Raw genomic sequence first — 13823 nt, 5'->3', positions numbered from 1 at the left:
TCTCCCAGCCAGGAGTGGTGCCTGCACTGTTACTGGCTGCTTAACCCCCTAAAAGCTGCAATCGATATCAATTGAAACATTTAGGAGGCTGGGAGAGGGAGGGGGCGCCTTGTCCCGTTAGATCAGCGCCCCCATCGTTGCCATGGTGACACGAGGCCATCATTACGATATCCAGAACACCAACCTATGAAAGCCTGTAGAACCATGCTCAGAACATGGTTTAAAAGGCTTCTGTAAGTGCAGCACTGACAGGTATAAAGCATTGCAATGCTAGTGCACCGATCAGAGTGCTAAAAGTCAAAGTACCATAGAGGGACTAAGTAAAAAAATGTTTAAAAAAAGCTTTTAAAAATTGTAAAAATATATTTGATAAAAATCATAAAATTATAAAAATATATATTATACACATAAATACATATTTTTATGTAAGAAATAAACTAAAAGTACACATATTTGGTATTGCTGAGTCTGGAATGATCTGACCTATAACATTTCAGTGAACATCCTTTAAAAAATAAATAAAATGAGGCAAAAAACTGCATTTTCATCATATCGCTGAATAAAAAGTGGAATAAAACGCTATAAAAAAGACATGTAAATAAAAATGGTAACTCTGAAAATGACATCTTGTCCCTCAAAAAACAAGCTGCCGTACAGCTCTATTAGTGGAAAAACAAAAAGATATAGCTCTCAAAACACAGCGATTCAAAAATAATAATTTTTTCTTTAAAATAGTTTTTATTGTGTAAAAATGCAAAACATAAAAATTGTAAATGTGGTATAGCTCTAATTGTACTGACCCGAAGAATAAAGCTGCCTTATCAATTTTACCACATGCAAAACGGCATTAAAAAAAATCCCGCAAAAGTTCCTGAATTGCTGTTTTTTCTGCGCTCTGCCTCCCAAAAATGGAAATGGAAAGCAATAAAAAGGTCATGTGACCAAAAATGATACCAACAAAAACATCAACTCTTCCCGCAATAAACAAACCCTCAAACTACTCTCTTGGCATAAATGTAGAAATATTACAGCTTTCAAAATATGGCGATTAGTGATGGGCAAACCCATGAATGTTTTGGTCTGGCGGGTTCCGCCGAACATCTGAAAAAAGTTCAGTTTGGGTACCAGAACGGTACTCGAATCCGAACCCAGACCTCATTCAGATGAATAGGGGACCAAACATCTGCCACACTGTCATTTGCATGACAGCGTGGCAAACACTGACTCTGACTGGCAGTAAGATCATTACCGCTGGACAGAGAGCTGTGGTTCCCACGCTGTCAGATGAAAGGATAACCAAACAGCAGTGAGCTAATATTAATAGCCTGAGAACCTTTAGGAATATTGCCCTCCTTCCCAGAATGTTATCATCAGCCCTCAGCTATCGGCTTTCTCTCTGCTGCTTATGATAATTATGGGGGGACCCCGTGCCGTTCTTTTCTTTTTTATTATTAATAAGTACAGTAAAATACACACCTAAGGTAACCTTAGTTCACCGCCTCCATGTGTTCCAGAAGCTGGAAACTCCAGTAAACTTAAAATGTCCCTCAAAGTTTCCCATGAGGTTTTTGGGTCTTGCAGTTACCAGGTGATTGTTGAATGCTGGAGTGCTGAGTGCCGGGCTCGCGGTTGTTCATCTGTCCAGCACTCACAAAGCAAGAGAAACAGTTGCTATGATGTGACATCACTGTTCTTGTTAATAAAATTAAACAAAAATTGAAAAACTAATGCCTGGGGACCCCCATAATTTTCATAAGAAGCAGAAGGAAAGCCGATGGGTGAGGGCTTTTGTTAATATTTTGGTAAAGAGGGCAACATCCCTAAAGGTTCCCAGGCTATTAATATCAGCTCACAGATGTTTGGTTAGCCTTTACTGATGATTTTATGTGGAGACCCCAGAAAAAAATGACGTAGGGTCCCACCATAATTTCAAACCAGCAAAGGCTAAACAGACAGCTGTGGACTGATATTAATAGCCAGAGAAGGGGCCAGGGAAATTGGCCCTCATCCCAGGCAAAAAACATCGGCCATCACCTGCCCCAGAAATGAGGCATCAATAAGATGCGCCAAAAATCTGGCACTTAGCCTCGCTCTTCCCACTTGCCCTGTGGTGATGGTAAGTGGGGTAATATTTGTGGGGTTAATGTCACCTTTGTATTGTCAAGTGACATGAAGCCCAGGGCACCACATCTCCTGCACAGCAGTGCATATCTCTAGAGGTGTATCAAGATTTTTAGGAAGGTTCACCTGTTCTGATGAAGACCATGTAACTGGCTGAAACATCAACCTTGTTTATACAGCGGATGAACCTGTTCTAATAAAACACCTTTATGTTCTTTCCATCTATTTTGTAGTGTCGAATTTACTTTTTTCTGGGGCGGCAGGGGGTTGCTATTTTTAGGCTGGATAGGGCCAATATACATGGCCCTTTACCAGGCTGAGAATATCAGCCCCCAGCTGTTTGCTTTAGTTTGGCTGGTTGTCAAAAATGAAGGGAACCCCATTCCATTATTTATTTAAATAATTTAAAAAAACGGTGTTGGACCCCTCTATTTTTTGATAACCATCCATGATAAAGCTGATAGCTGAGGATTGAAGTCAACAGCTGTCCATTTTGCCTGAGCTGGTTATCAAAAATAGAAGAGATCCCACATCATTTTTTTTATGTATTTATTTTTAGCGCAGGAGGCAGCTGATGAATATTCTCATCAGCGGCGACTGCTCTCGCTGTATCAGTGACAGCAGACGTATGCTGATGGGAGTAATACTCTCTCATCAGCCGATGTGTGAATAGAGGTAACCTTTTTACCACCAGTCACAGCTGCTGGATCACGCTGTTATCTGACAGCGTGGGAACCGCAGGTCTCTGACCGGCGGTAATGTTCTTACTGATGATCAGAGCTGTAGGGGTGTTTCTTGTATGGTCATGCAGATGACAGCATGAGAAACACCAGATGTTTAGGGTGTTGAACCCAAACAGTATCATGGACTTCCTGGGGAAGTCCATGTTTGCTGTCCATGCCTGAATACTAGGTGTTCAGTACTGACCCCAAACTTTACTGTAATAGCGATGCAAAAACTTTTTTTTGCAAAAAGTGTCATTATCGTTTGTAATAGCAGCCAAGTCTTAAAAAAACCTATATAAATCTGGTATTGTTATCGCATCGGCCTGGAGAATAAAGATGTCTAATCACTTATACAGTATGAGAAATAGTGTAAAAAGTAAGCAAAACCAATTCTTGTCCTACTATTGATTTGTTTATTCTGTCTTACAAAGATCATAACAAAATAGCAAGAGCCGCAGAAGAACTGACCAAAAAGTCCCGTATATGTGTAATATAAAAAAACAATAATTTATTAGTTGAACAGGTACAATAGCAGAAAAAAATATAACAATACAAATGTTACATAAAAATAGCATACAAACAAGGACGCACCTAGGAGGGTGAAATACTGAATAGATATTAGATAGAATTGCCAGGGGGGATGTTCACGAGCAAGTATCAAATAGTGAAAAAAAACATAAAAATATATAAAAAATGAATAAAGTGCTTGTGCAAGCAAAGGGGGAATCTAAATCACAATTAATGCAAGCACATGGTAAATATGAAAGTGTAGATCATTAGATTCAAAAATGTTAATTGTGAATGTAAGGTCATATGCATAGTGCAACACAAAGTAAGGTGTGTATAGATGCACACTAAAATGATAATGACAAATTATATCCAAAGTGAAAAATAACGAAGGCAGTGTGCCGAAACGCGCGTTGGGGAGGATGCCATCTGTGTGCCAGGGATTCTCACTGCCATTGTAAGTTATTTTCCACTTTGGATATAATTTGTCATTATCATTTCAGTCTGCATCTATACACATCTTACTTCAAATATGATGTGGTCCCTTAAAAATATGGTTTTATACATTTTGTTGGAAAAATGAGAAATCGTTGATAAACATTTTTTAACTCTTCTAACTTAAAAAAACTAAATTTAAAAAATTGTGTTAATATAAAGTAGACATGCGGTAAATGTTGTTTATTAACTATTTTGTGTGACATAACTCTCTGGTTTAAGGACATCAAAATTAAAAGTTTGAAAATATGACGCAAGTCATATCGAACAGATTTTAGCACTATCGTGAAGTACAATATGTCAAGAGAAAATGGTCTCAGAATCACTCAAATACAGTGAAGCATTCCAGAGTTGTTACCTCATTAAGTAGCACTGGTCAGAATTGGAAAAAATTGGCCTGGTCAGGAAGTTGAAAACAGGCTGTGGGGTGAAGGGTTTAAGAGTACTCACATACTTGTATGCTTATCAGTCACTGTCTCATGAGACTATATAAATTAGATCTCCTGCTCAACTGATAGCTTTCTTTCCTGACTTTATGAAGACGAACTTCCATATTTATTACAAAAGGGTGAGGCTGCAAAAAAGGGAAGGTTTACTTTTAAAGACTTTCTAATATTTCACTAAGATTTTTCCAGTTTTCATCTTAGGTTTACCCAAGTTAATTATACATTAATTAATTATATACTAACCTTCGAAATCGGAAGATGTTCATCGGTGCCATAAACTCAGATCTGGCAGCAACCAGTGGGATCCACCTATTCCCATCTACTGTTTGGAGACATCTGGCCAGAAGTGGTGTTCATGAAAGAACTGCTGGGGCGATACGGCACTTCTACATATACCTCTGAAACATAAAAAGGTTAGGGATGGAAATATCTCTTCTGATATCTAAAAAAAATAACACAAAAAAAAATCAGAATCTTGTATGGACCTTATGAGAGAACCAACAAACACTACAACTGGTCCCACAAGAAATAACAATATCATAACAATGTAACAATATCAGCAGAAAGACATAAAAGGTTATGGTTCTCAGAATAGTGTGACTGAAGCCAACATTTTTGGATGTTTTTTCTTATTTTGTTTAACCAGTAAAACAAAAAGACCCGTACTGACCCATAGAACAAAGTTACCAAGTAAATTTTAATCCAAAGCAAACATTTTAAAGACAAAAACTCAAAATAAAAAGCTGGAATTGCTGAGGTGTTTTTCACTGTTACCCCATTTGAAAATTCTTTCATTTAATTATTTTAGTGAACTGTATGGTAGAATGAGTGGTGTAATTTAAAACTTCACCTCTTCTGGCAATGAAACATGCACTCATATATGGCTTTGTCAAAGGAAAATGGCCATGTCTCCAAGGGACTAAAACTTTTGTCGTCCTTTTACTTGACCCAACATTTGCAATACCAAGATAGGTTATTACACTTGGGGCTATTTAGTTTGGAAAAACGAAGGCTAAGGGGTGATCTTATGTTAATGTATAAATATATGAGGGGACAGTACAAAGACCTTTCTAATGACCTTTTTATTCATAGACCTGAGACAGGGACAAGGGGGCATCCTCTATGTCTGGAGGAAAGAAGGTTTAAGCATAATAACAGACGTGGATTCTTTACTGTAAGAGCAGTGAGACTATGGAACTCTCTGCCATATGATGTTGTAGTGAGTGATTCATTGCTGAAAATTTAAGAGGGGACTGGATACCTTTCATGAAAAGTATAATGTTACAGGGTATATACACTAGATTCCTTGATAGGGCGTTGATCCAGGGAACTAATCTGATTGCCATATGTGGAGTCGGGAAGGAATTTTTTTCCCCAATGTGGAGCTTACTTTTTGCCACATGGAGTTTTTTCGCCTTCCTCAGGATCAACATGTTAGGGCACGTTAGGTTAGGCTATAGGTTGAACTAGATGGACTTAACCCCCGCTTTGAGGTGGGCTCCGGCGGTGAGCCCACCTCAAAGCCGCGACATGTCAGCTGTTTTGTACAGCTGACATGTGCGTGCAATGAGTGCAAGCAGAAACACGATCTGCCCGCGCCCATTAACTAGTTAAATGCCGCTGTCAAACGCTGACAGCGGCATTTAACTACCGCTCCCGGCCGCGTGGCTGGAAATGCTCGCTCCGCTGACCCCGTCACATGATCGGGGGTCATCGGTGCATTGCCATAACAACCAGAGGTCTCCTTGAGACCTCTATGGTTGTTGATGGCCGATTGCTTTGAGCGCCACCCTGTGGTCGGCGTTCAAAGCAACCCTGCATTTTTGCTACATAGAGGTGACCTGTGCTTCACCTCTATGTAGCAGAGGCGATCGTGTAGTGCATGCTTCTAGCCTCCAATGGAGGGTATTGAAACATGCCAAAATTAAAAAAAAGTGTTTAAAAATATAAAAAAATTAAAAATATATAAAAGTTCAAATCACCCCCCTTTCATCCCAATCAAAATAAAACAATAAAAAAAAATCAAACCTACACATATTTGGTATCACCGCATTCAGAATCGCTCAATCTATCAATAAAAACAAAGGATTGACCTGATCGCTAAATGCCGTAGCGAGAAAAAAAATCAAAACGCCAAAATTACGTTTTTTTGGTCGCCCCAACATTGCATTAAATTGCAATAATGGGCGATCAAAAGAACGTATCTGCACCAAAATGGTATTATTAAAAACGCCAGCTCAGCACGCAAAAATAAGCCCTCACCCGACCCCAGATCACGAAAATTGGAGACGCTACGGGTATCGAAAAATTTATTTTTTTTAGCAAACTTTGGAATTTTTTTTACCACTTATATAAAAGAGAACCTAGACATGTTTGGTGTCTATGAACTCGTAATGTCCTGGATAATCATAATGGCAGGTTAGTTTTAGCATTTGGTGAACCTAGCAAAAAAGCCAAACAAAAAACAAGTGTGAGATTGCACTTTTTTTGCAATTTCATGGCACTTGGAATTTTTTTCCTGTTTTCTGTTACACAGCATGGTAAAATCAATGGTATCGTTCAAAAGTCATCTCATCCCACAAAAAATAAGCCCTCACATGGCCATATTGACGGAAAAATAACAAAGTTATGGCTCTGGGAAGGAGGGGAGCGAAAAACGAAAAAAGATCCGGGGGTGAAGGCGTTAAAGTCTTCCTTCAACCTTAATAACTATGTTCCTATGTTACTATGTTACATTTAGCAAAGTGAGAGAAGAGTTTAATGGATGAGGAGCTAAAAATGTAATGTGCACCTGTTTTTAAAAAGATTAAGTAATTTGTACTCAATTTCCACTGGCTAAATGGCACATTATTTCAGCCCTTGATCATGATTTGAGTATCTTTACTAAGAAAAATTCAATAAATGACCTGTAAATTAATGACATTTTATACAAAGTTATAATTTATTACAATTAAATGAAACATATAAAATAAAAAAGAAAAACTGAAGAAAGAAAAAAGCTAATGATTGAGCAATGTAAAAGAAGAACAAATGTAATTGCTGTGGAATATGATGCTGTTCACAAGAGAAGTAAATGAAGAGCACTCACAGTCCACAGGGAATTCTGTGTCATCACTTTGGAAGGATCTCAGGAAACTCCATGATATACTTTATTTACCTTCCTGGCTAGTCAGAGAAGAATTGCATGTAAAATGAGAAAAAAGGTCATTAACTGGTGGCATAGCAAGACATATAGCTAAGTCTTGCTTAGGTTGCATTATAATTACATTATAAGTAAGGTAATATAACATAAAAGCTATTCTGATCAAGTTACAACATAAGCTACAAAAATATTTATATATATATATATATATATATATATACCGTATATATATATATATATATATATATATATAATCAAAAAGAATTCACCAATTTCCGTTAAATGTAATGATCCTTCAGCCCTCAAATGTGTTCAACACATCCTTCAGCCCTCCTAAAATTCTACGATGTAGAATATATTCTCGTATATTTTACTGCAGGAATTCGAACACAATACCAAACTAGGGGAATATTGATTGATCCATTCTCTGTAAAAAATGTGTGCAAAAAGCTATAAACTTAGAAAAACTAAAGAAAAGACCATCCTAAAGGAGCCAAGAGAAACCATATTAGCAATATGCAGTGGATACTGTATAACAAGTCTACTCTTTTTAACCCCTGTTAAAATGCCAGGTTGTAAAAAAATCATACCAAGAAAAATAATTTCAGAACTTTTTCTACTTTTAATGTCAAATAAGCTATAACAGAAATGGCCCTCTACAACTTAGCATTTATTAGTATTTATTAGAGATAAAATGCTCACTTGCTCGTTGCTCGCATAAAGACTCATTTACCATTGACTCCTATTATACTCGAAATGAGCATTCCAGTATTTTAGTGCTTGCTCATCCCTAATATTTATTCTTTCTTAAGTCATTGTATATGGCTTTATTCACACATCAGTATTTTTGATCAGTATTTCATCATTACTTGCATGCCAAAAGTAGAAGTGTCTCTGCAGCGCCCCAGAGTCCTGGTCGTTGCAGTACTGTCGCTCCGCCACTAAGGGGAGTGATGGTACGTCTGATTGCACTAAAAGAGTTCACCTTGCAGGTATCACAGACACACATTACACTTCACACTTCGGCCACCAGGGGGAGCAAAGGGTTCTATGTATTAGGCCACTCCTCACACTCTGGTAAAACTGGGGGTTGGATAGGAAGTCAGGGAGAAAGAAGCTGGGGAGAGCTCGAGAGAGGACCTGTCAGGGGTGGGATCCTGACAGAGCCCTAGAAAAGGACAGATCGTTACGGAGCCGTGCCTGTGCCTTATAGCGGCAGACTCCTAAGAAAGGACACGAAGCGAAGCATATTGTGGAGAAGTGAGAAAGGGGATCACAGCACAAGGGAGATAGAACCAGAAGGAGTCATGCCTCAAGATCAGCAACATCCTTCTGAGGCGCGTAGCCGGCGGCCGGAACGCCGAGGAAGTAAGAGACTCTACGCATTACTTTGAACTACGGCCGGACAGTTAACTTTAGGTTGGCTGTCTCACCTTTACACCTAACGAATAGTGTTGAGCATTCCGATGCTGCAAGTATCGGGTATCGGCCGATACTTGCTGTATCGGAATTCCGATACCGGGATTCCGATACTCTTGTGGTATCGGGTATCGGGTATCGCAACAACATTAATGTTAAAATGTGTAAAAGAGAGAATTAAAATAAAAAATATCGCTATACTCACCTCTCCGACGCAGCCGGGACTTCAGCGAGGGAACCGGCAGCGTTGTTTGTTTAAAATTCGCGCTATTACTTGGTTACGTGAATTCCCGGCTTGTGATTGGTCAGGTCGGCCACGTTGCCGGGACGCGGACCAATCACAGCAAGCCGTGACGAAATTACGTCACGGCTTGCTGTGATTGGTCCGCGTCCCGGCAATATGGCCGCCCTGACCAATCACAAGCCGTGACGTCACGGGAGGCTGGACACGCGCCCATTTTAAAATGAGCGCGTCCAGCCTCCCGGCTTGTGATTGGTTGACCGCGGCGCAACCAATCACAAGCCATGACGTCACGGGAGGCTGGACACGCGCCCATTTTAAAATGAGCGCGTCCAGCCTCCCGGCTTGTGATTGGTTGACCGCGGCGCAACCAATCACAAGCCGTGACGTCACAGGAGGCTGGACACGCGCCCATTTTAAAATGAGCGCGTGTCCAGCCTCCCGTGACGTCACGGCTTGTGATTGGTCAGGGCGGCCATATTGCCGGGACGCGGACCAATCACAGCAAGCCGTGACGTAATTTCGTCACGGCTTGCTGTGATTGGTCCGCGTCCCGGCAACATGGCCGACCTGACCAATCACAAGCCGGGAATTCACGTAACCAAGTAATAGCGCGAATTTTAAACAAACAACGCTGCCGGTTCCCTCGCTGAGGTCCCGGCTGCGTCGGACAGGTGAGTATAGCGATATTTTTAATTTTAATTCTTTCTTTTACACATTTATATGGTTCCCAGGGCCTGAAGGAGAGTTTCCTCTCCTTCAGACCCTGGGAACCATCAGGAATACCGTCCGATACCTGAGTCCCATTGACTTGTATTGGTATCGGGTATCGGTATCGGATTGGATCCGATACTTTGCCGGTATCGGCCGATACTTTCCGATACCGATACTTTCAAGTATCGGACGGTATCGCTCAACACTACTAACGAAGACAACGGAGGCAATTGTGGGAGAGGGGCGTCTCTAGGGTCCTTATAAAATAACTCCAGGCCTACCCCGTCATACGGGTGCATCCTATCCATATCATCTGGGGGACGGAGAGAGAAAGAACAGAAACATACACGACAGTTGTGAGGACTATCCCGTGGTGCTCAGCAGGGATGTACTACAACACACAGGCGCTGGTAGGAAGGACACTGATTTCCACCTGAAAAGGGAACTCTGGATGTGCCTTCGGACCGGCCGGTCTCAGCCAGCCCTGTTAGCAGTGCTCTGGATTGTGGATGCCGAAGCCTTCAGTAAAGAGGTAAAGAAACTGCAACCCTGTGTCCTCGTTATTTACTGCGACCTACACCACCACCTACACCTTTTATTGGGCGCCCCTTAGCAGGACCACGGACCGGGTCGGGCCACCGTGACATCCTCAGAACCGATAGACCCGGTACCGAGTACCCCGCCGTCCTGCGTCTGGGGGCTTCTCCAACTTGGTGTCACGAACAGGATCTACTTAAGCCTGAAGAATCAGGTCATGTGTGCCTTGGAACTGTGACTGAATTGTGCTGAATCGTGATTTATTGCAAACACTGTGTGTTGCTATTTGCCGCCAAAATCCGCCATCGCAGCGCACGAGAGGAGGAGCCATAGCTTCGTGGGCGGAGCCGGCCAAAAAGAGCACGGAACAAGAAGACGCGGTGAGGTGCGGATTCCGGAAGAGAAACCCTGACTTCCAGCAGGTTAGCAGGGGGGAGGCACGGCCATGTCTGATTCGGGAGGAGCGGAGGCGGCGGACGCAGCCGCAGACATAGGGCGCCTCCGGGCCCCGCAATAGATGCCGCCGCGGGCCTTGTTCCACCGCCGGTTGCCGCAGAGCTTGCCGCCCCCATCAGCCAACCAGATACTGCCTCAGCTACAGCAGCCATAATGCCCTTCTCCATACCATACCTACCTGGAGCAGTCTGGCTCCCACCATACTCTGGAGAATCACACACGCTAACTGACTTTAAAGAAGGGATCTGCAGCCTGCTCGAGTTCTATCCCTTGACGGAGCCCCAGAAGGTTCATATGATAACAGGCCAACTCTTTGGAGCGGCTCTGAGAGAAGTGAAGTCCTGGCCCGCCGCGGATAAGAGCTATGCGCAGCAGGTCTTTGCAAAGCTTAAAGCCACTTTTGACACCCGCACCGCTACGGAAATTAAATTGACGTTCTATGGGTGCAAGCAGAGGCCACAGGATAGCTTACGGGACTATGCCCTTAATCTCCAGGAGGCACTGCGGGCCATCAAGCAGAGTGACCCAGACAGCATGCAAGATGAAGATAAACTCCTGAAAGAGCGGTTCATCGAGGGGCTCTTGTGCAGTCACCAAAGGGCTCAATTACACTTCCTGGCCATGCAGAATCCAGACCTGACTTTTGCGCAATTCAAAGATAAAGCCTTCCAGGCACTACCGGAGCGACAGCCCAGCCGTGCCGTACTTCCCAGGCGTCAAGCCCTCACATACCACCAGGAGGTGGCGCAGGATACGTCAGTTTCCGCCGAGGCCGATGCCCAGATCCTGGAAGATGACTCCCCTGCAGGACTACGCCTCCAGATGCAGGAGCTAACCAAGAGCGTTGCTGCCCTAGCCTGGACCATACAGTCTCTACAGGAGGCCCCCAAGGAGAAGATCCAGCTGGCTTCCAGACCGGAAGATGTCCCCTGGCAGCGATAGAGGAGGACTCCACCGACCAGAGGCATGGACGACGATCGCTTTCATCTGGACGGACGACCTATCCGCCACCGCTGCTACCAGGTGGGCCATCTTGCAAGGTACTGTCATTTAAACGAGCAACCCCTGTGGCAGAGGGTCAACCCCCAGGAGTAGGACGATCAGGCCCGCAAAACTGGAGAGCCAAATACATCGGGGGCGACCAGTTCTCCCCATCGTGATCGACGGTATCCCCATGAACGCTTTGCTGGACACCGGTTCCCAGGTGACGACTATGCTTTACATCCTTTATAAACGTTATTGGGAGGACACTGACGTTACCCGTGGCCCCGATGATGATTTCACCATAATAGCCAGTAATGGCCAGCCATTGCCACAAGTAGGGTATAAAGAGGTCACCATTAAAGTGGGGCGGGTAGAATTGGAGGCCCAGGGGATTGTAATTGTTGATATTGACCGCCGCAAATGTAATCCCATGATGACCATTGGTACTAATGTCATAGAAGACTGTCTTGCAGAAGTTACTGTCTTGTTGCAGCAGGTAGCAGAAACAGCTGGCTACAGTGAACAACACGCCCTGCAAAAAGAAATCAGGGCTCTGATGCAGAGGCAGCAGGTAGAGCTGACTGGTGGTGAAATTGGTCGTGTCACAGTGAGTGATTCAAACCCTATAGCGATACCCCCCAGGAGTGAAATGCTAATATGGTGTCGGGCAGCCATAGGCCTCAGGGGTAAAGACTATCAGGCCCTGGTAGAACCTGTGTATTCCGATAATAGGCCTATCCTCCTGACAATCAGAGGGGTGGTTGACGTCCGCAAGGGGAGGGTGCCAGTACGTGTTCTTAACTGTGGGGAGGAGGAAGTCCATCTAACCAAATATGCCACACTTGCCAAACTGTTTACTGTTAATAATAGTGTGATACAGGCACCCGGACCCTTGGTCTCGTCCAATCCGGCGGAGAACAACGGTTCTGCAGGGCAACTGAAAGATTGGTGTCGGGAATTGCACGTGGGCACTGATTCTACCCCATCTCACCAGAAACAGGGGGCCTACAGGGTGGTTCATGAGTACGAGCAGGTATTTAGCAAACACCCCCTAGATTTCGGGCAGGTAAAAGGGATTCAACATCATATCCCCACAGGAGACCATCGACCCATAAAAGAGAGATACCGTCCTGTACCCCCAGCTCATTATCAGTGTGCCAAAGACATGTTGCGGGAGATAAAGGAGGCTGGGGTAGTGAGAGACAGTTGTAGCCCCTGGGCCGCTCCATTAGTCCTCGTTAAGAAGAAAGATGGCACAATGAGGATGTGTGTTGATTATAGGCAGTTAAATCGCATTATACATAAGGATGCATACCCACTGCCCAGGATAGAGGAGTCCCTGGCTGCTTTAAAATCTACTAACTACTTCTCTACCTTGGATCTCACCAGTGGGTACTGGCAGGTTCCCGTGGCAGAGGCGGACAAGGAGAAGACGGCCTTAAGGATGCCAATGGGTCTCTGCGAATTCAACTACATGCCCTTCGGATTGTGCAATGCCCCGGGAACATTGCAGAGGATGATGGAGTGCTGTCTAGGGCACAAGAACTTCAAAACCGTGTTGCTATACCTGGACGATGTCATCATCTTCTCCAAGACTTATGAGGACCATCTGAAGCACCTGGCCGAGGTGTTCGAAGCCCTGTCTGTTATGGTCTGGTGATTAAGGAGCGACATGCGACTAGCTCTGGGCAGGTGGTAACTATACCGACCACAGTTCCTGATCTTAACACAGACACTAGCCGTAGCCGTGGGATGTTCCTGTCACTCCCTGGACACCTCGTCACAGCCGGAGATCTAGCTACCCCTAAAGGTAGAAGCAGGAAAGCTATCTTGCCTCAGAGAAAATCCCCAAAGGATAGGACAGCCCCCCACAAATAATGACTGTGAGAGGAGAAGGAAATGACATACGTAGTATGAAACAAGATTTAGCAAAGGAGGCCACTACTACCTAGAAAGAATTAGTACAGGACAGAACACTGTGCGGTCAGTAATAAAAACTAGAAAAAGTCCACCGCAGAGAAATGCAAAAATCTCCA

Source organism: Ranitomeya variabilis, chromosome 2, assembly GCF_051348905.1.
Source record: "Ranitomeya variabilis isolate aRanVar5 chromosome 2, aRanVar5.hap1, whole genome shotgun sequence".
NCBI classification, from domain to species: domain Eukaryota; kingdom Metazoa; phylum Chordata; class Amphibia; order Anura; family Dendrobatidae; genus Ranitomeya; species Ranitomeya variabilis.
Note: the sequence above shows the minus strand (reverse complement) of the source record.